The following is a 26171-nucleotide window of genomic DNA, read 5'->3' on the forward strand; positions in this document are numbered from 1 at the left end:
TAAAGATAAACCGGTAAAGCAGTCTGACAGTCAAACTAGTTACCACACATGCAAACCAAAATGCGAATAAAGCATTCACTCACAAAAGCAATACAACCATAACACAAGATATTTGACATGGAAACCCAACTAGGAAAAACCACGATGAGATGGAACTCACAAGTCACTATCTGCAGAATAGAAACCAGACCGGTTAAGGTCTTACAATGTTCTTCACTAGAATAGATCATGTTAGAAATCTCAATCTCTGTTAGGAGATAAGTCCGATTAAAGACTACCTTATTAGAGGATTTTAGATTCACATGTGTGAACCACCTTGTTAGAGGATTTTACAAAGGCTTTGAGGCCTACTCGGTTAAGGGCTACAGACTTGTCAAAGATGTGAGTAATCAACAAGTGTTTGATCTATCTAATAGCACAAACTGCTTGGTTAGATCCAATATTGCTCACAGCTAATGCATTCCAGCATTACTTTAGTCTTCTCTCTCTCTCTCTCTCTCTCTCTCTCTCTCTCTCTCTCTCTCTCTCTCTCTCTCTCTCTCTCTCTCTCTCAGTTACAACTCGATCTTCTCGGATAAGATCGTTCTCAACTTCCACCTTAAACCCTCGCACAACATTAACCCTTTTTGTGACTTCTTCAACAACTTAATAACCCTAGACATGATGTCCTTTTAAAGGAATCTGATTTCATGTCGGTCCAATAGGATTACATTACAATTTCCTAGGTTCAATGAATCTAGACATACTCAGTAACACGACACAAGAATCACCGTCAATGTGTCGACACCGTCAAACAATCGGTGGATTGGTAACTCATCACAGAGTATTACCGGTTCATACAAAATACCGGTTGTCGGTTTGACAAAAATGAAGACTGGTAAGAATGTGTTGTGCCGCTTTTCTCCCTTGTACCACTTGTGATCTGTGAACCGCTTGGGGTCGACATGCCACTTCAGATCGGGAAACACATTCTGCAAAATCACCACTAGTCTAGAGACTAGTATACAACATACTAGTTGGAACAAATACCAGTTGAGCATAAACTCATACATATAAAGGGGATCTCAATACAAGTGTGTGTCCATCAATGACAATCACAACATAAACAATAAAAATGCCAACAATCTCCCCCTTTGGCATTGATGGCAACACTTAGGAAAATAAAATTTTGACATCTAAGTGTTTTACAACAGAAAAACTTGCCATTAACAAAATTGCTCCCCCTAAGCATATACACTATCCCTTAATCAATAGAGTGTATAGCAATTTTGCATTCAGAGCATAATCATCAGAGCATATAGCATATATCACAGCATATATCAAAATTTCAAAATAGGTACTTCTCCCTCTGATATACTTCTCCCCTGATATATCAAAATTTCAAAATTTTAAAACCAAAAGACCAGATATACTTCTCCCCCTTTGTCAATGACAAAGTACCACTAAAAAACCTGTTTCCATATATATATAAAAGAGTTTATGACAATAATGAATAATACTTGTCAAAAAATGCTTTATAGTCCTGCAAAAATTGTTTCATGGAAAGAGACTAGGACTCAAGTAGGGAGGTCGCCACTTCCTTCTCTATCTGCATTTGTGATACCTGTTCCTCCATGGTATCTATTGTGCTCAGTTCTTGTGTGACTGTCAGGGCATCCAAGTTCAGATAGTATTTTTGGAGAATTTGCAGTCATGGAAGTAATACTAGTTGAAGCTCCTGCAAATCCCTAGACCTTGTGCTGATCTCATGCTCCATCTTGGCTGACTGGATCTGGAACCGGTGAACGGTTTGCCCATATGCTGTAAAGGAGTCGTAAGGAGTCTTGAATATGCTCAAGTAGGACTGTAAGTCCATTTGAAGCTATTTCTTCTTGGCTAGCACATCATCACAGAACAGATGAGGTTGACAGATTTTGCTGAGTAGCAAGTTTCCCTCATCCAAGGCACTCCTTATGTCCTTTTGATCCTTAAGTAGTTCAATCCTAAGCTCATTCAATTTCTTCACTAGAGCAAAATTAAGAGCCTTTTGGTGCTCTTTCTTTACATTGGCCTCTGCTACTTCTTCTAGACTCTGCACATGATCATCCACTACAGTACACAGAAGTTTGAGTTGTGCTAGTGATGAATCAGTGTCAGGAAGATTAGTACCGAGGATTAAACTAGTAAGAGTGTCTACAGCTGCCTGAATGATGTCCTGTTCCTTTTTCCTATGAATGATCTCAAGGCGCTCTTGAGCAACCTTGATGCTCTGCATAAGCTCTGACTCACTTGTAGATTGGAGATCGATAGGACTAGAGAGATCAACCGGTGATGGTTGACTTCCGGTTGCCTTCGGAGTCTCCACCTGAGAGCTTTTTGCCGCTTGACTTTCCTTGGCTTCTTCAACTTTCTTCTTTTCTACTTCTTTTCTCTTCTCTTCTTCCTTGTCTTCCTCTACCTTTTTCTTCTCCTCTGCTCTCCTCTTCTGCTCTTCCTTTTCTTCTTCTTCCTTCTTCTTCTTCTCTTCCTCTTCCTTTTTCTTCTTCTCTTCCTCTTCCTTTTTCTTCTTCTCCTCTTCTTTCTTCTTCTTTTCTTCCTCGTCCTTCTTCTTCTTCTCCTCTTCTTTCTTCTTCTTCTTTTCTTCCTTGTCCTCTTCTTCTTTCTTCTTCCTTTCTTCTTCTTGCTTCGTCTTCTCTTCATCTTTTCTTTTCTCCTCTTCCTCTTTGTTTTTCTCTTCCTCTTTTTTCTGTTTCTCATCTTCCTCCTTCTTTTTCTCTTCCTGTTCTTTTGCCACTTGTTGTGTGTCCACAGCTTGTTCACCACCCTGATCAGCCTATTGCCCCTGTTCAGTACCCTCAGAAGGTATATCCTGAGTGACATCTTCTATATCCAGGGCATCGACATCTATGGTGTCAATTGGTTCCTCCACTAGGTTTCCTTCCTCAGCAAAAACCTCATCCGGTTTGGAAATAACCAGTTCCTTTTCCGCTTGGAGGTTGGCCATTCAATCTTTGTGAGAACTGATAGCATGGGCCATGTGTTGATGTGTATCCTTTTCTACATCATCAACTCTCCCCTCCAACAATGAGAGTCTTCTTCTCCTTGTGAAGAAGAGACCTTTATTTTGATCTAATAAATCAAATAATTCTGAATTTGAGAGTTCGGGGAAGTACTGTTCAAAAACTTTCTCCCTAATCTCCTGTTCCTTTTCAATGGCAATGTGCCATTTGTTATCCAATGCTTTAAATAATGAATCCGGTGTCTGAGATTTAATCTCTGATGGTGACCAGTCATTTTTACATAAATAAAGAATGATTTCCTGCTGTACTTCATCTTTTTCCTCACTATTGAGTTCATCATAATAATCTATTAAATCATGAAGTATTTTTCTCCTAATATTCTTTACTATTCTTTGACAATGTGTCAAAGGTTTGTAAGAGGAGATATCTATATTTACCGGTGCGGATGCTACCGGTTCATTCTTCTTCATCTTCTTGGTCTATCTAGCCTTCTTTGGCTATTCATCAGACTCGGTTTCTTCAGAGTCCGGTTCAATTGCCTTAGTCTTCCTCTTCTTTTTGAAGACTTTTGCCGGTGTTACCTCCAGTTTCTTCTTTGTCGGTGACCGCTTGGTCACTCTTGGAGTCGTAGTGGTAGTCGGTGCCGATGTTCTAGGCACTGCCTTAGCTTTCTTAGCAACCGGTTCTTTTCCCTTCTTCACTGATGGTTCTTCAATCAGTGTGATCCTCTCCAAGTAGGTTCTAGTTCTCTTAGCCTTTGGATCAAGAGGCAAGGCAATAAGGGTTGAAGCATACCCTTCCAGCATGTCAAACATGACCTCATAGCCCATAGGCTCCACTTCCTCCATTCTAGGCTCAACAGCCTCCATTAGACATTTGTCCACCTGAATAGTGAAATAGATGTCATCTTCGTATTTCTTCACTGTCTCTTGAGATTCTTACCCTCTGACTCATCTTTCTTCTAAACTCATCAAAGTATTTTTTTAGTACCTCAGGGCAGCCGTTTCCAATGGCTTGCACACTTTCCTTTATCTACTTGGTTACCGGTTGGTTAGGGGACCACTAGACATCTCCTACACCCAGAAAGTAGCCTTGGAAATAGAAAAACGACCCTACCAGTAGTTGTCCAAACTTAAATTTCAGTGAATTGTCCTTTTTGATTGCCTTAAGGTTTGACAGGAGTTGCCTCTGCATGTTGGTGCAGAAGTCAAAAGATGCATCCTCTATTATCATTCGGTAAGCGGCATTTACCACTACAGCAGATACAGAATTAATCATACTAGCTGAGAATGTTCTGTAGCCTATCACCATGTAGGCATATTTCAACAATTCATCCTTGATAGAATTAACTGTCATACCTTGTGAATCACTTGTCGAACCGGTGAGCTTGGTCATTTCTATTTTGCTTACCGTTCTCAGGGCTGGCACTTCCCCTATGTTGCAGAAACCGGTGACTACATGAATTGCCTCAAGCGTGATATCATGCATCCTCTATAGGTACATCTTGTCACCATGGACTCTGCTCAAGATGATCTTGATGTGATCCTCTGTGAAGTCTTCAAGGAAATATACAGCGTTGTGGAATTTCTTCTTCTCTATGATGTTGAATTCAGGTTTGATCCTTTTGTCCTTTCCACAAAATAGACCTAATTGAGTATGAATGGTTAAGGACCCTAGGTCTTCTATTTTGCAATCAATATAATTTGAAATTCCTTCTTCGACTATGACTCTAGCTGGAACTTGTGACAAAACATTATACTTGGACTTCCTCTGAATGAAACTTTCTAACTCAATGGATGTGCTTGAACTGGTATGAGATGCAGAAGCCATTGAAGAGTATTTCAAGAACACAAAAAATACCTTTCAAACGCGAATTTAGGGCTTCCTGATTCTGCTTCACTTTGCTTTCCGTCAGATGCCAAATCACCGCTTTCAGTTCTCCACTACCGCTTGCAAACTAGATTTGAATCTCTTTTAAGGTTATCCAATTTCTTAAGTCAAAGCTCAAATCACCTTTTTCTTCGCTCTGCACTTGAAAACTTTTCTTTGCCCGAAAACAGATAGTGAGAAATGATTTGAAAATTGCATTTATACATGTCTCTCACCTACCATCATTAATGCTGCTCTATTAGGGCATAAACCCTAATTTGCCTTTTTACCATTTTCGATCTTTTGCCAAGCAACAGGTGTAACATACCGGTTAAGGTCTTTTATCGATATCAACCAGGGGTTCGAAAGCCTTTGTCGGTTCTGATATTTCCACACTAGGTGCAGAAACCGGTTCCTCCTCCAACAATATTGGTTTCTTCTTCCACGTTTTCTTCATGTCTCCTTGAACTTTTTCAACATCTATTTCTCCTTCTTAAGTGACTAGTATATCATCAGATATACTTTTTCTACTTCTACAGAATCTTGCAATGTGACCCGGTTTGTTGCAATGATAGCAAACAAGTCCAGGTGCTCTCCAAGGTCCATTGTACATGTTTCCATTCTTCCTTCTGCATGTTGTAGCAGTGTGACCATGACCATGACAGATCATACAACTTTCTCTCCATGTGGTTGCCGCTTGATGACCACCACTTCTTGACTGATGATTGAAGACATTAAACTGGTTATGGTTCCAGTTCATAAAAGATTCAGGACCAGTTCCTTGGGTCCTCTGAGGATATCTTCCAGTGTTATCCATTACAGACCTACATTCAAATGCTCTATGCCCAAACTTGTTGCATGCATAACAATGACCATTGAACTTATTGGATCCAGGTACATTGTTGATAAAATAAGGAAAATTATTGTAGCTTATTCACTTCAGCAATCATAGCTTCCATGTTAGCTTCATCTTCAAAACTACTTTCAGATAGTTCCATCAGCCTCTCTGCATGTTCTCTTCTTTTTGCTTGAGATGCCTTGTATTTGACCATAAGATCATCATAGGCTTGCTCAGACTTAGTGAGCCGTTGAGTAAGTTCCCTCAAGGTGTATTCCCCCATATATCTTTCCAAGTGGTTAAACTTATAGAAAGGTTGGCTCTGATACCAATTGATGAATACTAAGAGGGGGGGGTGAATTAGTATGCCAAAAATCTTTGCACTAAAGCACTTACACAATCTAAAGATAAACCAGTAAAGTAGTCTGACAGTCAAACCGGTTACCACACATGCAAACCAAAATGCAAATAAAGCATTCACCCACAAAAGCAATACAACCATAACACAAGATATTTGACGTGGAAACCCAACTAGGAAAAACTACGGTGAGATGGAACTCACAAGTCACTATCTATAGAATAGAAACTAGACCGGTTAAGGTCAGACCAGTTAAGGTCTTACAATGTTCTTCACTAGAACAGATCCTATTAGGAATCTCAATCTCTATTAGGAGATAAGTCCGATTAAAGACTACCTTGTTAGAGGATTTTAGATTCACATGTGTGAACCACCTTGTTAGAGGATTTTACAAAGGCTTTGAGGCCTACCCGGTTAAGGGCTACAGACTTGTCAAAGATGTGAGTAATTAACAAGTGTTTGATCTATCTAATAGCACAAACTGCTTGGTTAGATCCAGTATTGCTCACAGCTAATGCATTCCAGCATCACTTCAGTCTTATCTCTCTCTCTCTCTCTCTCTCTCTCTCTCTCTCTCTCTCTCTCTCTCTCTCTCTTAGTTACAACTCGATCTTCTCAGATAAGATCGTTCTCAACTTCCACCTTAAACCCTTGCTCTACATTAACCCTTTTTGCGACTTCTTCAACAACTTAAAAACCCTAGACATGATGTCCTTTTAAAGGAATCTGATTTCATGTCAGTCCAATAGGATTGATAACTCGATGATGAACCACTAGTACCAAACTGGTACTGAGAGGGGGGCGTGAATCAGTACAAACACAAATACAGTCCAAAACTAGTTTGATAGCAAACACTCTAAATGACTAATAAACAAAGATACCATTAAAACAAAGTGCAACCGGTAACATCCAGTATAGCTCAATCAGTCATGAACCGGTCACTCAATAAGCTTTTCTCTTAGCTCAATACCACATTATCATAATATTCACATGCATGAACTGGTAGACTTAACCATCAAATCTTCACAATAGTGAGTTCAATATGTTTTATAGACAGGCATAAAACATAGAACCTTCATGTGCATAATAGATAAAACAAAGCATCACAAGACAAAATAATTTCACATGACACACATATTTTTTCATGTGGAAACCCAACTGGGAAAAACCATGGTGGGGATGAATACCCACAAGCTTCTTTTTGAACTCTTTAGAAGTCTCCTCTGTTAGGAGCCTTGTTCGGTTAAGAACATTACAATAGGTTTTGGTAGGAACCAATCCTATTAGGGATCACCCGGTTAAGGGTTAAACCTAGTAGGGTCACCTTGTTAGAGGATTTTAAGAACTCAATAGCTGAAAGGATCTCCTAAGCTTCTGTAGCTCCTCAGAACTCATTAGCTTTGAGTTACCCGGTTAAGGGATTTGTAATAAGCCAGTTAAGACCACCCGATTTAAGGGATTTTGAATCAAGCTAGTTAAGGCTACCCTGTTAGGGGATTTTACAACTGTTGAAGTGGTTAGAGATCAACAGGTATTACAATGATTTGTTGATAGAACTCAATGCTAATGCAGATCCATTTTGGCTCCTCTTCACCTTCTACACATTCACTTTGCAGATATCTCTTCTCTCCTTTGGTGTGGCAAGAATCATGTATCACTTCCCTTGGATACACACTCACAACTTTTGCCAACAACCTCAGACAGAAACCTAACATCAACCTTATAGGGAACATACAGGTCGGTAGCAGAAACCCTAAACCCTAAACCTATTAGGTTGAGCAATTCCAACGGTTCGATCCTGACCATTAAAACATACTACATTAAATGCACCAGTCTTGAGTCGATCTCAAGACATTATTTATCGTCCCTTATCCACCATTTTCATGGCAGATGATAACCCATCACGCATTATCACCATTTGACAAACTTTGCACATTCCTAAGGTAGATAAGAATAGTCTTCTTCATGCAAGATCCTTCACGCGCACAGAGCTTACGTGGCAACATGATCTGTCCTCCATCATACTGCTAACTCATCACAGAAAGATCATCGATTGAGTCACACAGACTTGAGATACTCAAACTGGAAACCCCAAAGTGGAAGCTGCCTTACCAACCAGTAGTCATAGAGTGCTTCCATGTGCCGGTTCCCATAACTGCATGCCAGTTCACCTTGAAAATTTGTGCCGCTTCACTTTGGCATATACCGGTTCACACATATGTTGGTACCTCTTTCTTCACTTATCACATGTGCCGGTTCACACTGTCTCATATTGACATCAATGACAACATAAATATCATTATGTCTTCATGCTGGTTTCCATTCACATAAGGCTCATGCCAGTTCACATAATGCCAACAATCTCCCCCTTTGGCATTGATGGCAATATACAAAAGATATCTTCTCTACTTCACATCTTCTCCCCATTTGCTGCAGATATCTTTTCGCTTCACTCCTTCTCCCCCTTTGACAACAATGCCAAAGTGGAGGTACAATCATCATTGTTTCATCATGTTGCTCCCCCTGAGGATTAGCATCCTTAAACACACCAATCAACCAAAGATTTGTCTATCCAGTACCTAACTGATGTGGAACAATCACTTTTAGTTCACCTCTTGAAGGGGCAATACCCCTAATTCACCTCTCAAATGCACAAATGTTATCTTTGGGAGAGGCTTGGTGAATATGTCTGCTAACTACTCCTTACTGGACACATGCTCCAGTGCAATCTCTTTATTTTGAACCTTTTCCCTCAAGAAATGATACTTAAGCTCAAAATGCTTGGTTCTAGAATTTAAAACTAGATTCTTTGATATATTGATAGCACTTGTGTTATCACAGAATGTACTTACCAGTTTAGATACAGGGATCTTGAAGCCTTCTAGTACATGCTTCATCCAGATTGTCTGAGTGCAATTAGTGAAAGTTGCAACATACTCCACTTCCGCTGTAGACTAAGAGATACAACTCTACTTTTTACTCATCCATGAGACCAGTATACCACCGAGAAAGAATGCACCACCGGTTGAGCTCTTCTGGTCATCCACATTACTAGCTCAATCAGCATCTGTGAATACTTTCAGATTGAAATTATTGCTGTATGGGTACCACAATCCATAGTCAATTGTTCCCTTCAGATACGTAAGAATCCACTTGACTACACTTAAGTGAGATTCTCTTGGACTCTTCTGGAACCTTGCAGTGATGCCAACTGCATGTGCAATATCCGGTCTGCTATGCACTACATAATGCAACTTACCAATCATTGATCGGTATTCCTTCTCATCAACCAGTGCGAAATCATCCTCCTTTGTCAATTTGCAACTGGTCACCATTAGTGTACCAACTGGTTTGCTATCTTCCATGCCAAAAGTCTTCAACACCTCTTTGACATATTTGGACTGCGTGATGAAGATTCCATCTTTCATCTGCTGGATCTGCAGTCCAATGAAGAACTTAATCTCCCCTATGAGTGACATTTCAAACTCTTTCTTCATCTCATCAGCAAACTCATGACTCATCTTGTCATCTCCACCAAAGGTGATATCATCAAAAAAAACTTCATAGATCAGGATCTGAACTCCTTCAGACTTCAAGTAGATATTGCTATCTTCACTTGTTCTCTCAAATCCAATCTTCACAAGATGGGAATGTAGGTGCTCATACCATGCCCTAGGTGCTTGCTTTAGACCATATAATGCTTTATGTAGCCTACATACCATGTCACTGTCTTCAGATAGGGTAAACCCATCTGGTTGCTCAATATATACCTCCCCTTCAAGTACACCATTTAGGAATGTAGATTTTACATCCATTTGATATACCTTGAATCTCTCAAAAGCTGCATATGCAAGAAGCATACGAACTCCTTCCAATCTGGCTACAGGAGCAAAGGTTTCCCCATAGTCTTCACCTTCTTCTTGAGCATATCTTTTGCATACCAGTCTGGCTTTATTCCTAATCATTGTGCCATCCTCATTCAACTTATTTCTGAACACCCATTTGGTGCCAATGACATTTTTATGCTCTAGTCTAGGTACCAAGGACCGTGTACCATTTTTCTCTATCTGGTCAAGTTCTTCTTCCATTGCCTTGATCCAGTCTTCATCATTATGAGCCTCTTTGAATGATTTAGGCTCAAAATCAGAGATCATACATAAGTTTTCTTTGATCTTTCTTCTGGTAAGGATTCCTGCATCCTTATCACCTATGATCTGCTTGGGATCATGATTCAACTTGACATACCGAGGAATGGTCTTAATTGGTTCTTCTTGCTTTTCTTCTTCACCCTCATCTTCATCAGTATCAGCATTCACTGGTTCAGGAACACTATTACTGGTACTCGGTTGATTGACAACCGGTTCCCAGAAGGTTGCAACCAGTTCATTTACAACTTGCTCACTATTGGTTTTCTCAGTCTTCTCAGAGGATTTATCAACTCTTACATTGATGCTTTCCATAATTCTCTAAGTCTTATTGTTGTAGCACTTGAAAGCTTTACTCTTGGTGGAATATCCTAGAAATATTCCTTCATCACATTTAGCTTCAAATTTTCCTTGATGTTCACTCCTCTTAATGTAGCATTTGCTACCAAATACCTTAAAGTAGTTTACCACAGGGGTCTTACCAGTCTAATACTCATAAGGAGTTTTGTCCTTACCCTTTTTGATGAGTACCTAGCTCATAGTGTAAACTACAGCGCTCACCACTTCTCTCCAAAAGGTGTGAGCAACCTTTCCTTGGATCAACATAGTTCTAGCTGCTTCAACCACAGTTCGGATATTCCTCTCTGCTAGGCCATTCTTTTGTGGAGTCTGAGGGGCAGACAGATGTCTCTTGATGCCAAATTCTTCACAATACTTGTTAAATTCACTGGAAGTGTATTCCCCTCCTTGATCAATTCTGAGACATTTGATCCTTTTACCGCTTTCCTTCTCCACTAATGCTTTGAATGCTTTGAATTTCCCAAAAGCTTAAGACTTGTCTTTCAAGAATGTGACCCACATCATTCTTGAGCAGTCATCAATGAGAATCATGAAGTACCTATCACCCTGCACACTTCTAGTTTTCATAGGACCACATAAATCAGTATGCACAAGATCAAGCAAGTTGTCAGCAGTGAAATATTTACCTTTAAAGGTTGAGGAAGACATTTTCCCCAATTGACATTCTCTACACAAGGTATTATCCAGTTTGCTCAGCACCGGCAACCCTCTATCTGCCCTTATCTTACTAGCCTTCACAATGTTGTCAAAGTTTACATGGCAGAATCTCCTATGCCATATTCAGCTATCATCAAGCTTAGCCATAAGACATGTACTTATATTTGCATCTAGATGAAATAGGTTACCTTTAGTCTGCATGCCGATGGCTACCAATTTACCATCTTTACCTTTGATTCTGCAAACTCCATTCTTGAATTGCAGAGTGAGACCACTGTCATTTAGCTGGGCAACACTTAGAAGGTTGTGTCTGAGACCATCAACCCAGTACACATTGTCAGCACTACTCTTTCCATTTAAAGAGATGGACCCTCTACCTTTGACCATGCAAGGTGCATCATTGCCAAAGTGAACCACACCACCATCATACTCTTCCAAGGATAGAAACTTGCTCCAGTCACCAGTCATATGTTGAGAACAGCCACTGTCAATGATCCATTCATTTGAATTTTCAAACCGGGAGACAAGAGCCTTCTTGTTTGCCACATCTTCCTTTACAGCAACAAACACAATGTCTTCATTTTCTTCATCTTCTGATTCCTCATCTGTGACACCTTCATCAACTGCCACAAAACAATTTCTCTGGTTTTCTCCTTTGAATTTCTTGAACCTTTTCGGTTTGTCCTTGTTGTCACTATTAGGACAGTTCATAGCAATATGTCCTATCCGGTTGCAGGAGAAACATTTCAAAGGTAGCTTACCTTTGTATTTACCAGTTCCTTTTGGGAATCTCTTGGCTAGAAGAGCTTCAAATTCCATCAGAAACTCTTCATCCTTCATTTCTCTGTTCTGACTAGGTTCCCCACTAGTGCTAGTCTCTTTTCCTTTTCTGGATGGTATAGCAGAAGCTTTAAAAGTTGATTCTGACTTTTGAACACTACCATCAAAACTATTCAGCTCATAGGTTGTCAACTTGGCTATGATGGAGTCCAAGGGTGCCTTAGACTTGTCTATTGATCTCAACTCCTGAATAGCAACAACCCTTATTGCATAGACTGGCAACAGGGATCTCAGGACTTTACTGACCACAGTGGAATCTTCTATTTTGCCACCTACACTCTTTATTTCTCCAACAACTGTTTTGATTCTTATTCCATACTGTTGAATGGTCTCTCCTTCAACCATCCTCATGTCTTCAAACTTTCCTCTCAAGCTTTCTTCCTTAGCCTGTTTTACATGCTCATCACCACCATAGATATTTTCAAGAGCATCCCATACTTCTTGGGGATTTGCCTTTTCCTGAACATCAATAAACTCAATGTCAGATAGACTACTGATGAGGGCTTCCATGACTTGCCCATTTTCTTGTATCTCTCTCTTTTTGTCATCGGTGAGAGTACTGGTAGGAACAACATATACATTTTCAACATAACTCCAGTGTTGAACACCCATGCTTTTGATGAATATCTTCATCCTATCTTTCCATATACCAAAGTTTTCCCTGTTGAACTTTGGACCTTCCCTCTTCATCATTTGGCTAGGATCTTTTCCTCAAGCATTTAAGCTTACAACACAGAGGACCTGGAGCGCTCTGATACCAATTGATAACTCAATGATGAACCACTAGTACCAAACCAATACTGAGAGTGGGGGGTGAATCAATACAAACACAAATACAGTCCAAAACTGGTTTGACAGCAAACACTCCAAATGACTGATAAACAAAGATACTGGTAAAACAGAGTGCAACTGGTAACATCTAGTATAGCTCAATCAGTCATGAACTGGTCACTCAATAAGCTTTTCTCTTAGCTCAATACCACATTATCATAATATTCACATGCATGAACTAGTAGACTTAACCATCAAATCTTCACAACAATGAGTTCAATATGTTTTATAGACAGGCATAAAACATACAACCTTCATGTGCATAATAGATAAAACAAAGCATCGCAAGACAAAAACATTTCACATGACACACATATTTTTTCATGAGGAAACCCAACTGGGAAAAACCACAGTGGGGATGAATACCCACAAGCTACTTTTTGAACTCTTTAGAAGTCTGCTCTGTTAGGAACCTTGTCCGGTTAAGAACATTACAATAGGTTTTGGTAGGAACCGATCCTGTTAGGGATCACCCAGTTAAGGGATACCCGGTTAAGGGTTAAACCCGGTAGGGTCACCTTGTTAGAGGATTTTAAGAACTCAATAGCTAAAAGGATCTCCTAAGCTTCTCTAGCTTCTCAGAACTCATTAGCTTTGAGTTACCCGGTTAAGACCACCCGATTTAAGGGATTTTGAATCAAGCCAATTAAGGGTACCCTGTTAGGGGATTTTACAACTGTTGAAGTGGTCAGAGATCAACAGGTATTACAATGATCTGTTGACAGCACTCAATGCTAATGCAGATCCATTTTGGCTCCTCTTCACCTTCTACACATTCACTTTGCAGATATCTCTTCTCTCCTTTGGTCTGGCAAGAATCACGTATCACTTCCCTTGGATACACACTCACAACTTTTGCCAACAACCTCAGATAGAAACCTAACATCAACCTTATAGGGAACATACAGGTTAGTAGCAGAAACCATAAACCCTAAACCTGTTAGGTTAAGCAATTCAAATGGTTCGATCCTGACCGTTGAAACATACTGCATTAAATGCACCAGTCTTGAGTCAATCTCAAGACATTCTCCATCATCCATTATCCACTATTTTCATGGCGGCTGATAACCCATCACGCGTTATCACCATTTGACAGACTTCACACATTCCTAAGGTAGATAGGAATAGTCTTCTTCATGCAAGATCATTCACGCGCACAGAGCTTACGTGGCAACATGATCTATCCTCCATCATACTGCTAACTCATCACACAAAGATCATCGATTGAGTCACACAGACTTGAGATACTCCAACTAGAAACCCCGAAGTGGAAGATGCCTTACCAACCGGTAGTCATAGAGTGCTTCCATGTGCCCATTCCCATAACTACATGGCAGTTCACCTTGAACAAATGTGTTGGTTCACCTTGAACAAATGTGCCGGTTCACCTTGAACAAATGTGCCACTTCACTTTGGCATATACAGGTTCACACATATGCCAGTACATCTTTCTTCACTTATCACATGTGCCGGTTCACACTATGTCTCATATTGACATCAATGACAACATACAATATCATTATGTCTTCATGCCGGTTCACATTCACATAAGGCTCATGCCGGTTCACATAATGCCAACAAGGATTACATTACAATTTCCTAGGTTCAATGAATCTAGACATACTCAGTAACACGACACAAGAATCACCGTCAATGTGTTGGCACCATCAAACAATCAATGGATTGGTAACTCATCACAAAATGCTGGTTGGTAACTCATCACAGAGTATTACCAGTTCATACAAAATACCGGTTGCCAGTTTGACAAAAATGATGACTGGTAAGAATGTGTTGTGCCGCTTTTCTCCCTCATACCGCTTGTGATCTGCGAACCGCATGGGATCGACATGTCGCTTCAGACCAGGAAACACATTCTGCAAAATCACCACTAGTCTAGAGACTAGTATACAACATACCAGTTGGAACAAATACCGGTTGAGCATAAACTCATACATATAAAGGGGATCTCAATACAAGTGTGTGTCCATCAATGACAATCACAGCATAAACAACAAAAATGCCAACAAAACATTGATTGTTTAACGTTTAGAAAATGATATGTTCATTGATCCATTTGCATCCTAATTAAGACTAGATGAGGTTAATTCCACCTTAATTAGAAAAGGATTTGATCAATTTAAACAATTATTAAATGCAATTTGTTGTTAATTTTACACCCTTTGCATGCATGAAATGTGAAATTTGTTATTCTTTGATCCAAAACCTAATTAAGACTATGCGAGAATTGTAGCATTCATTCAAACCTCCTAATTAGGCTATGTGAAGAATTGTTGTTCATTAAAACCTCCTAATTAGTCTATGTGAAAAATTGGTGTTCATTAAAACGTCCTAATTAGGCTATGTGAAAAATTGTTTTAAGAAATCCTACATGAATCATTGTTAATTAAATAAAATTAATTTATTTGATTAATGGACAAAGGGGACAAATAAATAAATTATTAGATTTATTTATTTAGGACTTAGAAGAATTGTTAGTAAAAGGGGTTTTAATTAATTAATTTAACCTAAGAGGCACTATGCTCATGACATGTTAAAAAATTAGGAGAAACAGGTGTTGACCATTTTTTAGTGTCTACAATAAGCTTTTTATGAAAATTAATAAATGAAGGAAAAGATTGTTTGGGTTAATTAAAGAATGATTGTCCTAGTAAAAAATATAGAAATTGTTTGAATTTTAGTCAAGGTTCTTTGTCATTTAGTAAAAATAACGAGAACTACATGCCAAGGTCTAGAATCAGAATATTGTATTTTATGCTTTGTTTTGAATTATGATAATTTTTTTTTTTTGCTCGATAATGGGCCGAGGCCGTAAAGTTTATTAAATACAGAAAAATAATTACAAATTTATGCATGTTCGGCTTGGTGTGGGCACCGGTAGGAAAGAACCGAACGAAGAAAACCTTCGGTCTTGTCCAAGAATAAATCCTAGAATACTTTACATATCCCTGATAGCCAATTATCCAATGTGTGGCTTTCAGGGAATTACATTATCATAGCTACAATTAAATATCTCTTCATCATCGATGTCTAAACATGATCTCTGAGGCGAGGTTCCATAGTATAGGTTGGGGAGTTCAGATGGAAAGAAGCAGTCGCAAGTGCCCAAAAGATGCTTCTTATTGCTGATCATGGAAGGGGTTTCTCGCATTTGAATAGGAGCTTGCAAAACTGAGAAAAGGAACTCCTGCAAACTGAAAGATCAGGTTAACTATAAAAAATTAACTAAAAAAGTGTTAAGCAAGGGAAGGGAATAAACTGGCTTCGCTAATTCAACCCAGAGCCAAGTGTCTTGTACGTATCCAAACTTAGGTTGCCCTGAAAGAAAATCTAGAGCTAAAGCCTACATAACCACTTAGCAGAGACTATTGAAACATAATAATGTAAGAATGAAGCAGACTAGGGCCATTACAGTCGTGGCCGATGCAATCAACAGATGAGAAGGTCGGCATCCGAGAAAGTCAAGGAAGGTCTATAGAGAAAACAACATAGGAAGGGACCCAATACATAGAAGTGGGACTTCGAGAAGAGATTTCAGAGACATGAGGGTGGTAATATTTGTAAAGTTCTAATGCCAATAGCTAACAAGATGAGAGAGGGGGGGTGAATCATACAAACTTAATCTTCCATAAAATAAATAGATTCAACCTCGGTAACTTATACTTCAGTAATATAACCAAAAACTGCTAAACATGCTAACTCATAAACACATAATCATCATAACACATATAACACCAGATTTAACGTGGAAACCCAAATAGGGAAAAACCACTGTGGGATTTCAGACCCACTAAGAAATATACTCTTCTAGAGTATGCTCGGTTAAAAAAAAATCCTGTTAAAGATTACAAACACATTGCTAGATGTGACCCAGTTAAAGGATTTCCCTCAGATCTATTAGGATATTCACTTTGTTAGAAGTGACCTTGTCAAAGGATTTCAAACACTCAATTAGAATGTTACCTTGCTATAGGATTTACAAATAAGACTATTAGGTCCACTCGGTTAAGAGATTTTCTGTCACTTTACAAAATAACAGTAATAAAAATATATCTGCACCTTCACATTTAAAATGCTAAAGCAGATTCTTATTTGCTCAACACTGTCTAGTCATAGGACTTATCTTGTCCCTCTGCTGGGCTCCCTACTCTGTTATTCAAACAGGTCTTCAAGCTTCTGTGCTCGGTAATCACTATGTAGCATCCCTGTGCTTACACTTGCCCGCATGAAGTTTTCATCAATAATTTCTTATTTATAAACAATTTGCTAACCGCTGAATCTCCTTGATCACATTTCCCATGATCAATCATAGCCATTAGATCTTCAATCTTGACTAGGTTTAATGTATCCTTCGATCTGAAAAATGTTTTACTTCGCCTAGGAAATTGCAATCCATTCTTGAAACTTGTGCTAGGTTAAGCGGTTCAATCTGTGTTGTAGATCTAGCTCCTGAATTTTCAAAGCCATAGATCCTTAACAAATTTCTTGCACGTCATATCAATCATTTAATCAACTCTAGCTAATCAGCTTCCTTCATTAAATAACGCTTTCATTCCTTCAATGATGTCTATCATAACTCGGTTGCAACTCGGTAAATACGAAACTTCACTCGGTAGACATTCCACCTTCATTAACTGATATCGATAACCTTAGGTTTTACTGACTAGGTTCTTTAGGGTTTGCCGACTAGGTTCTTTGCTCGGTGACATAGTATAGTATTAACCTTACAATCAACAACATATGTAGGATATCAAAACAATCTAAACATCATGATCTCATCATTTTCTAACTCGGTAATAGTTTCCCATTGAATAAGTTATTTCTCCCCTTATTCATCACATTCTTTCTATGTCTTTTACCGACATCTTAATCAATCTTCAAATCAATCTTCTCAAGATATGGCAACATCATACTGGATCAAAATATCAATTTCTTGACATCAATGACAAAATAATGTTATAAAGATAGTTATCATCCTTCTTCAGTTATATCAATAATCTTCAACAACCTTCTCAATATCCTTAATGAAATATCAACAATCTTCTTCTATTGAAATGCCAACAATCTCCCCCTTTGGCATTGATGGCAATACCAACTTTTAAATGGTAATACCAACAAGATATTCAAATTGATTCAGATTCAGATTGTTGTGGAGACTTCTCCTATTATCCTTGAGTTGTTTTCTTCTTCTAAAGTCTTCTAGGATTTCTCCCTCTTTCATTAGTCTTCTGAGCTGTTATCTTGCATTTAGTCTTCTCCCTTTTTCAGTAATCTTCTCCCCCTATCATTAGTCTTCTGTTATCTTCATCATTTAGGGCTTTACCATTTAGTTTACCATTTCTTCTTCTCCCCCTTTGACAACAATGCCAAAAAGTAAAAGAACTAAATCATGAACTCTTGTGTTGTGAAGTGCTTGCTTTTACCGAGTTACACATATAAATGTAACATCTAAAACTTGATTAGAGCAATCTTACCTTCAATACTATTTCTTGTATCCTGTTTCACTGTTCACGTTCCTACACACCTTTAGAAAACTTCTAAAGTGCATAAATTGACATCAATCCACACATAATATTATGTAGATTCATCAAATTGATGCTTTCACCAAACTCTGTCAGTGAGTAGAAGATAGGGGTAGGACCCCTAACTTGCTTCGGAGATACTCAAAAGTGTCTCTTGGTAGTGGCTTTGTGAAGATGCCTGCAATTTGCTCCTTTGTGCTAACATATTCCAACACAACTTTCTTTTCATGAACTTCTTCTCTGAGATAATGATACTTGATAGAAATATGTTTTGTCTTAGAGTGCATTACCAGATTCTTTGAAATGTTAATGGCACTCGTATTAGCACAAAATATAGTTACTGGCTCGGTAACCTTTTCATTTATACCTTCCAATAGTTGTTTTATCCATGCTATATTAGTGCAATTCAATGCTGCAGCAACATATTCAGCTTCTACTGTTGACTGTGAAATACATCCTTGTTTCTTGCTAAGCCAACTCACTAGCATTTCTCCTAAAAAGAAATCTCCTCCACTTGTCCTTTTCCTATCATCAATATTGCCTACCCAATTAGTATCAGTATAAACTTTTAAATATAAATCATTTCTCTTTTCATATACTAAGCCATAATCTTCAGTGCCTCTCAGGTATCTGAAAATTCTCTTGATTGTTGTCATATGGGTTTCTTTGGGATTTGCAGAGAATCTTGCAACAATACCTACTGCATGTGCTATATCCGGTCTACTGTGCACAATATATTGTAACTTTCCAATCATGGATTGATAAAGTGTCTCATCAATAGATGTAGATTCATCATTCTTTGATAATTTATAGTTGGTAGTCATAGGAGTACTTGCTGGTTTTGAATCCTCCATACCAAATTTCTTCAATATTTCCTTTATGTACTTGGATTGAGTAATGAAAATCTCATCTTTCATTTGCAGTATCTATAAACCTATAAAATACTTTATCTCATTGATTAGTGACATCTCAAATTCTTTGCACATTTCATTACCAAAGTTTTTGCATAGAGAATCATTTCCACAAAATATAATTGCATCAACAAATATGCCTGAGATCAGTATTCCATTGTCTTCATCATTTTTCATGTACATATTGTTGCTTTCACATGTTCTTATAAAACCAATCTTGATTAAGTAAGAGTGCAATCTCTCATACCATGCTCTAGGTGCTTGTTTCAAACCATATAAAGCTTTGTTCAATTTACATACCTGATCTTTATTCTTGTTTTCAACAAATCTTTCAGGCTGTTCAATATAAACTTCTTCTTCTAGTATACCATTCAAAAATGTAGATTTGACATCCATTTGATATACCTTGAAATTTTTGAAAGTAGCATATGCCAACAATGTTCTTACTCCTTCAAGTCTAGCCATAGGTGCAAAGGTCTCGTCATAATATATTCCTTCTTCTTGAGAATATCCTTTGCAAACTAGTCTTGCTTTATTTCGAATGACTTCACCTTTTTCATTTAGCTTGTTTTTGAAAATCCACTTTGTACCGATTACATTTTTGTCCTTCGGTCTTGGGACTAGTGTCCATGTGTCATTCTTCTTGATTTGATCAATCTCTTATGTCATAGCATTTACCCAATCTTCACTGTTAAATGCCTCTTTTACTATTCTCGGTTCAAATTTAGATATCAGACATGTGTTCTATCTCAGTTTGTTCCTTGTCATCACTAGATCATCCTTATCTCCTATAATTTGACTTGATGCATGATTCCTTCTGGCATATTTGGCTAATACAGGCTCGGTAGGCTTGGAATGATCTTCTTCATCACTTGGTAATTGGATATTCTCTTCATTTTCTTCAATAACTCTCTCGGTAGGACTTGTCGGTTGAACATAGACAAATTCTTCATAATCTTCTGGTTCCTTGGAATTTCCTTCATCATTTCTTTTTGCAAATTCATCAATTTTCACATTTGCACTTTCTACTATTTTGTTAGGTAATTTGATCAGACATTTAAATGCTTTGCTTCTAGAAGAATAACCTAGAAATGTTCCTTCTTCACTTTTATGATCAAACTTTCCATTTCTGTCATCTTTGTGTACATAGCATCTACTTCCAAAGATTTTAAAGTAACCTATATTAGGTTTCTTGTCATACCAGATTTCATATGGTGTCTTCAAAGTTCCTTTCTTCAGTTGTACTCGGTTCAGGGTGTAAACAACAGTGCTTATTGCTTCTCTCCAAAATTTTTGTGGCACTCTCTTTTCAATCATCAGGGTTCTGGTACAATCCACAATAGATCTGTTTCTTCTCTCAGCTATCCCATTTTGTTGTGGAGTTCTTGATGCAGAGACTTGTCTTTTATACCATGATCATTGCAGAATAAGTTAAATTCATCAGAGGTGAACTCTCCTCCTCTATCAGATCTAAGACATTTCAGTTGTCTTCCTGTTTCATTTTCAACTCTTGCCTTGTACCATTTAAACATTTGAAAAGCTTCTGATTTTTCTTTTAAAAACATAACTGACATCATCCTTGAATAATCATCCACAAATAATATGAAATATTTATCACCATAATAACTCTGAACTTTCATAGGACCACAAAGATCAGTATGCAAAAGATCTAAAATTACCTTAGAAGTGTAGGACTTACTTGTAAAGCTTGATCTTGTCATCTTAACCATTTGGCATCCTTGGCATATAGCATTCTCAGGTTTCTCCAAACTCGGTAGACCTCTCACTCGGTGCTTCTTACTTATTTTGATCAGATTATCAAAATTTACATGACAAAACATTTTATGCCATAACCAGGTATCATCTATCTTTGCATAAAGACACTTGTTCCGAGTTGAGTCAAGGTGAAATGTGTTACCTTTTGTTTGAGTCTCGATAGCTGCTAACTTTCCACACTTGTCATGAACTTTGACAATTCCTTTCTGAAATTCTATTCAGTAACCTATGTTGTTTAGTTGCGCTACACTCAACAAATTGTATTTCAAACCTTCAACCCAATAACCATCATCACATTTTGCATTGTCAAGAAGTGTGATAGAGCCTTTACCTTTTACCAGACATGGTGCATCATTACCAAATATTACATAGCCTCCATCATAATCTTCTAATTTAACAAATTTGTGTTTATCACCTGTCATGTGATGTGAGCATCCACTATCTATGATCCAAGAATCATTATTATTTATGTGAGATATTAAGGCTTTTTCTTCATACCTTTCTTCATCAGATCCATCCTTAATGGCCACATAAACAACTTCCTCTGTGTCCGTTTCATCAGATTTATCATCATTGGATTCCTCAGTGACAATTAGGCATGTCTTTCTATCTCTTCTTCTGAAATCTCGGTATCCTTTGTAGTGATTGTCTTTTTGTCTGTCATCTCGGTATTCTCTCTTTTCACTAGATTCTTTGTCAGGGCAATTAGAGGCCATATGTCCTATTTTATCACAATTGAAACATTTCAAAGGTAGTTTTCCTTTATACTTACTCTTCTTGCTTTCTAATTTCCTCATATAGTTTTTGTACTTCTTCCATGTTCTTACGAAATATTTCACTTGCTCCACTATGATTCCCTTCAGAATACTTACTCATTCTATCATTGTAATCATTAGATTCACCAAGATGAAAAGAACTAAATGCAGATTCAACTTTTTTTTCCGAAGACCCACTGTTATCAAAATTACTTAACTCAAATGCATGTAGCTTACTGATAGTAGCATCTAAATAAACTAGCATGTTAGGTACAGACCTCAATTCATTGATTGCAGAGACTCGGATTGCATAAGTAGGTAGAAGGGTTCTCAATAACTTACATGTGGCATCCTTCTCTTCAATAGTTCCTCCTGCTCCTTTGATTTGATTGACAATTTCCTTTAGTCTTGTACTATACCGGGTTATGTTCTCTCCTTCATTCATCCTCATAGATTCAATTTGTCCTCTTAAACTGTCCACTTTTTCTCTTTGTACATGTTCATCACCACCATAAATAGATATAAGCTTAGACCACATTACCTTTGTATCAATATAGCCTTCTAGATCATTAAACTTTGAGTCAGTCAATGTTGATGATATTTCAATCATTGCTTGAGTGTGTTCTTGCTTCGCTCTTATCTCTTTCATAGTCATCGAGTAGGTGATCGGTGCAACATAATCATTCTCCAGATAGTATGTAGCATATTCTCTAATTCCTGATAGGTGCAGCTTCATCCTTTTCTGCCATGTGGAAAAACTTGACTTGTTCAACTTTGGGGCATCCCTCTTATACATCTTCGGATCTTAACTCGAGTACCTTCAAACTTTTCTTCCGGAGTCCAAATCTCTGATACCAATTGTAAATTTCTGATGCCAATAGCTAACAAGATGAGAGGGGGGGGTGAGTCATACAAACTTAATTTTCCATAAAATCAACAGATTCAACCTCGGTAACTTATACTTCAGCAATATAACCAAAAACTGCTAAACATGCTAACTTATAAACACATAATCATCATAACACATATAACACTAGATTTAACGTGGAAACCCAAATAGGGAAAAACCACTATGGGATTTCGGACCCACTAAAAAATATACTCTTCTAGAGTATGCTCGGTTAAAAGAAAATCCTATTAAAGATTACAAACACATTGCTAGATGTGACCTGGTTAAAGGATTTCCCTTAGATCTGTTAGGATATTCACTTTGTTAGAAGTGACCTTGTCAAAGGATTTCAAACACTCAATTAGAATGTTACCTTGCTAGAGGATTTACAAATAAGACTATTAGGTCCACTCGGTTAAGAGATTTTCTGTCACTTTACAAAATAATGGTAATAAAAATATATCTACAACTTCACATCTAAAATGCTAAAGCAGATTCTTATTTGCTCAACACTGTCTAGTCATAGGACTTATCTTGTCCCTCTACTAGGCTCCCTACTCTATTATTCAAATAGGTCTTCAAGCTTCTGTGCTCGGTAATCACTATGTAGCATCCCTGTGCTTACACTTGTCTACATGCATTGTTCATCAATAATTTCTTATTTATAAACAATTTGCTAACCGTTGAATCTCCTTGATCACATTTCCCATGATCAATCATAGCCATCAAATCTTCAATCTTGACTAGGTTCAATGTATCCTTCAATCTGAAAAATGTTTTACTTCGCCTAGGAAATTGCACTCCATTCTTGGAACTTGTGCTAGGTTAAGCGGTTCAATCTGTGTTGTAGATCTAGCTCCTGAATTTTCAAAGCCGTAGATCCTTAACAAATTTCTTGCATGGCATATCAATCATTTAATCAACTCGAGTTAATCAGCTTCCTTCATTAAATAATGCTTTCATTCCTTCAATGTTGTCTGTCATAACTCAGTTGCAACTCAATAAATACGAAACTTCACTCAGTAGACATTCCACCTTCATTAACTGATATCGATAACCTTAGGGTTTACCGACTAGGTTCTTTGCTCGGTGATATAGTATAGTATTAACCTTACAATCAACAACATATGTAAGATATCAAAACAATCTAAACATCATGATCTCATCATTGTCTAACTCGGTAATAGTTTCCCATTGAATAACTTATTTCTCCCCTTATTCATCACATTCTTTCTATGTCTTTTACCGACATCTTAATCAATCTTCAAATCAATCTTCTCAAGATATGGCAACATCATACTGAATCAAAATATCAATTTCTTGACATCAATGACAAAATAATGTTATAAAGATAGTTATCATCCTTCTTTAGTTATATCAATAATCTTCAACAACCTTCTCAATATCCTTAATGAAATATCAACAATCTTCTTCTATTGAAATGCCAACAATATTCACCAAGTATATATTACTTCATGAATATAACTACATAAATGAAGGTGTGTATATATCTCTGCATAGCAATATATCTATACACCTGTATTTATGTGTTTATATTTATGCTGAGATAGATACTTTGAAAATGAGCATTTTAGCAGAGAAAAAGGCAACCTACCTATTTTATTAATAAAATGATATAAAAAGCGACAACATCTATACATAGAAGTATTAGGCATATAATAGTATTATATTATAAGTGATTGTTTGAATCCCAACTCTTTCCAATTAAATGTCTAGAACTTCAAAAGAGTTAGTTTCTATCTATAAGAGTTAAGTATATCACAATATTATAAATTTTAGCAGAGGATTATCTCAAAATCTTGCTTAAGAGGCGAACCCTTACTCTCGAGGTCCTTCTTAGTCCGAATGTGAGCTATCCAGTGAGGTAGAGGGCTTCAAGTCAGAGTCTTCCACCTCAGATACCAGGCCCATTCAAAGTCCTTCATCCCAAAGATATACAACCAGCTAGTGATTGTAGGGAGGGGATTTTACATGAAGCCACCACATGAGGAAATTGATATTCCTCTGAATTATGGGGTGCCTATTGGAAAACTTCACGGGGTTGTCATGAATCAAGATTGGGAGATGGGGGACCTGGCGATTGTTCCTCATTAAAATGTCATAGTGCCTTGGCTTGGGGGCCAGAAGATTAGAGGTGACATTCACCATTACCCTATCAAGCTCTACCAAGATACTGTTCTTGAAGAATTTTAAACATAGCTTTGTAATAAACTCCCTATTGGGCTCAAATGAAACACTATAGGTAGAATCATGGAGGAGATATCAGTATTTACTCTGGTTTTGTCCTCATTGTTGATGAAATATTCCCCTAAGATTTGTGAGATGCCATTGATAACCAGGTCGTGAGGGGAATTCACAATGCCTTTCAACTGAGTTGCCTTTATCTCACCAGAGATGGTCATTTGTCTCTTGGAGCATTTGAGCTTGAGGATAGTATCCATAATGCCTGAATTTCTCTTTCAGATAATAAAGAAAAAGAGGGAAGGTCTATTTAAGGCAAATGGTTTGGTTTTGGAAGTCGAGACTGGAGATAAAGTGATATTGCTTGAGATTGAGCCAAAATTATTATCCTTAATTATGAATTGTTGGATTGAGGTACTTGAAATCCTTCCCGGAGTATTAGATTATAGGATAATGAATGCTATAGCTACCTCGTAATTGCATCATTTGGCTTTGCACATGCTTAGTGTCATTTAATCCTTGCATGACTGGCATGTGTGAAGGAATGATTGATACAGCTCAGCCAGCGGAGTGAAATCTCAGGGGCGGGTACAATCAAGAATCTAACTTTGATATGACTTGATGGGTGGCAGCAGATGAAGTTATTTGAGAATGCTGAGGGAGGAGTAGAAAGCAAGCTAAATAGGATTTGATGGAAGGGGGAATAATCTCTTGGTTCAATAGAAAATGATCATAAATGAACAATTGTGAATGAGAAGCTAAGTAAAAGTTGATATATATATATATATATATGCATACATTCCTATCTACAGATCTAAGAGTGAGAATTTATCTAGTCCAGAAGGGGCTATTTAATCTCAAAATTCAAAATGAGTATTTATAAATGAGTTTATATGTAAGTTGAAGTAAAGCTTGATGCATGAGGATGGGGGATTGAAGGGTTGGGAAAGGTGAGTGAATGAGGTGGAGATAAGTTTACTGGAGGAGGGGAACATAGATTTTAAAAGGAGTGATGGGAACTTCCTAATTTATATCTTTCTTATACCTTAAGAAGGAGTCCTAGACTGGTATTAGGCCTCTCAGTATGAAAGTTGAATATGGTTTGGGGTTGATCAAATCAACTAACTATTTTTTGTAGAGAGGTAGAGTGGGGGGGGATGAGGAGGTGAGCCTGATTAACCGACCTATATATGTGAGATAT

This window comes from Cryptomeria japonica, chromosome 1 (assembly GCF_030272615.1).
Source record: "Cryptomeria japonica chromosome 1, Sugi_1.0, whole genome shotgun sequence".
NCBI classification, from domain to species: domain Eukaryota; kingdom Viridiplantae; phylum Streptophyta; class Pinopsida; order Cupressales; family Cupressaceae; genus Cryptomeria; species Cryptomeria japonica.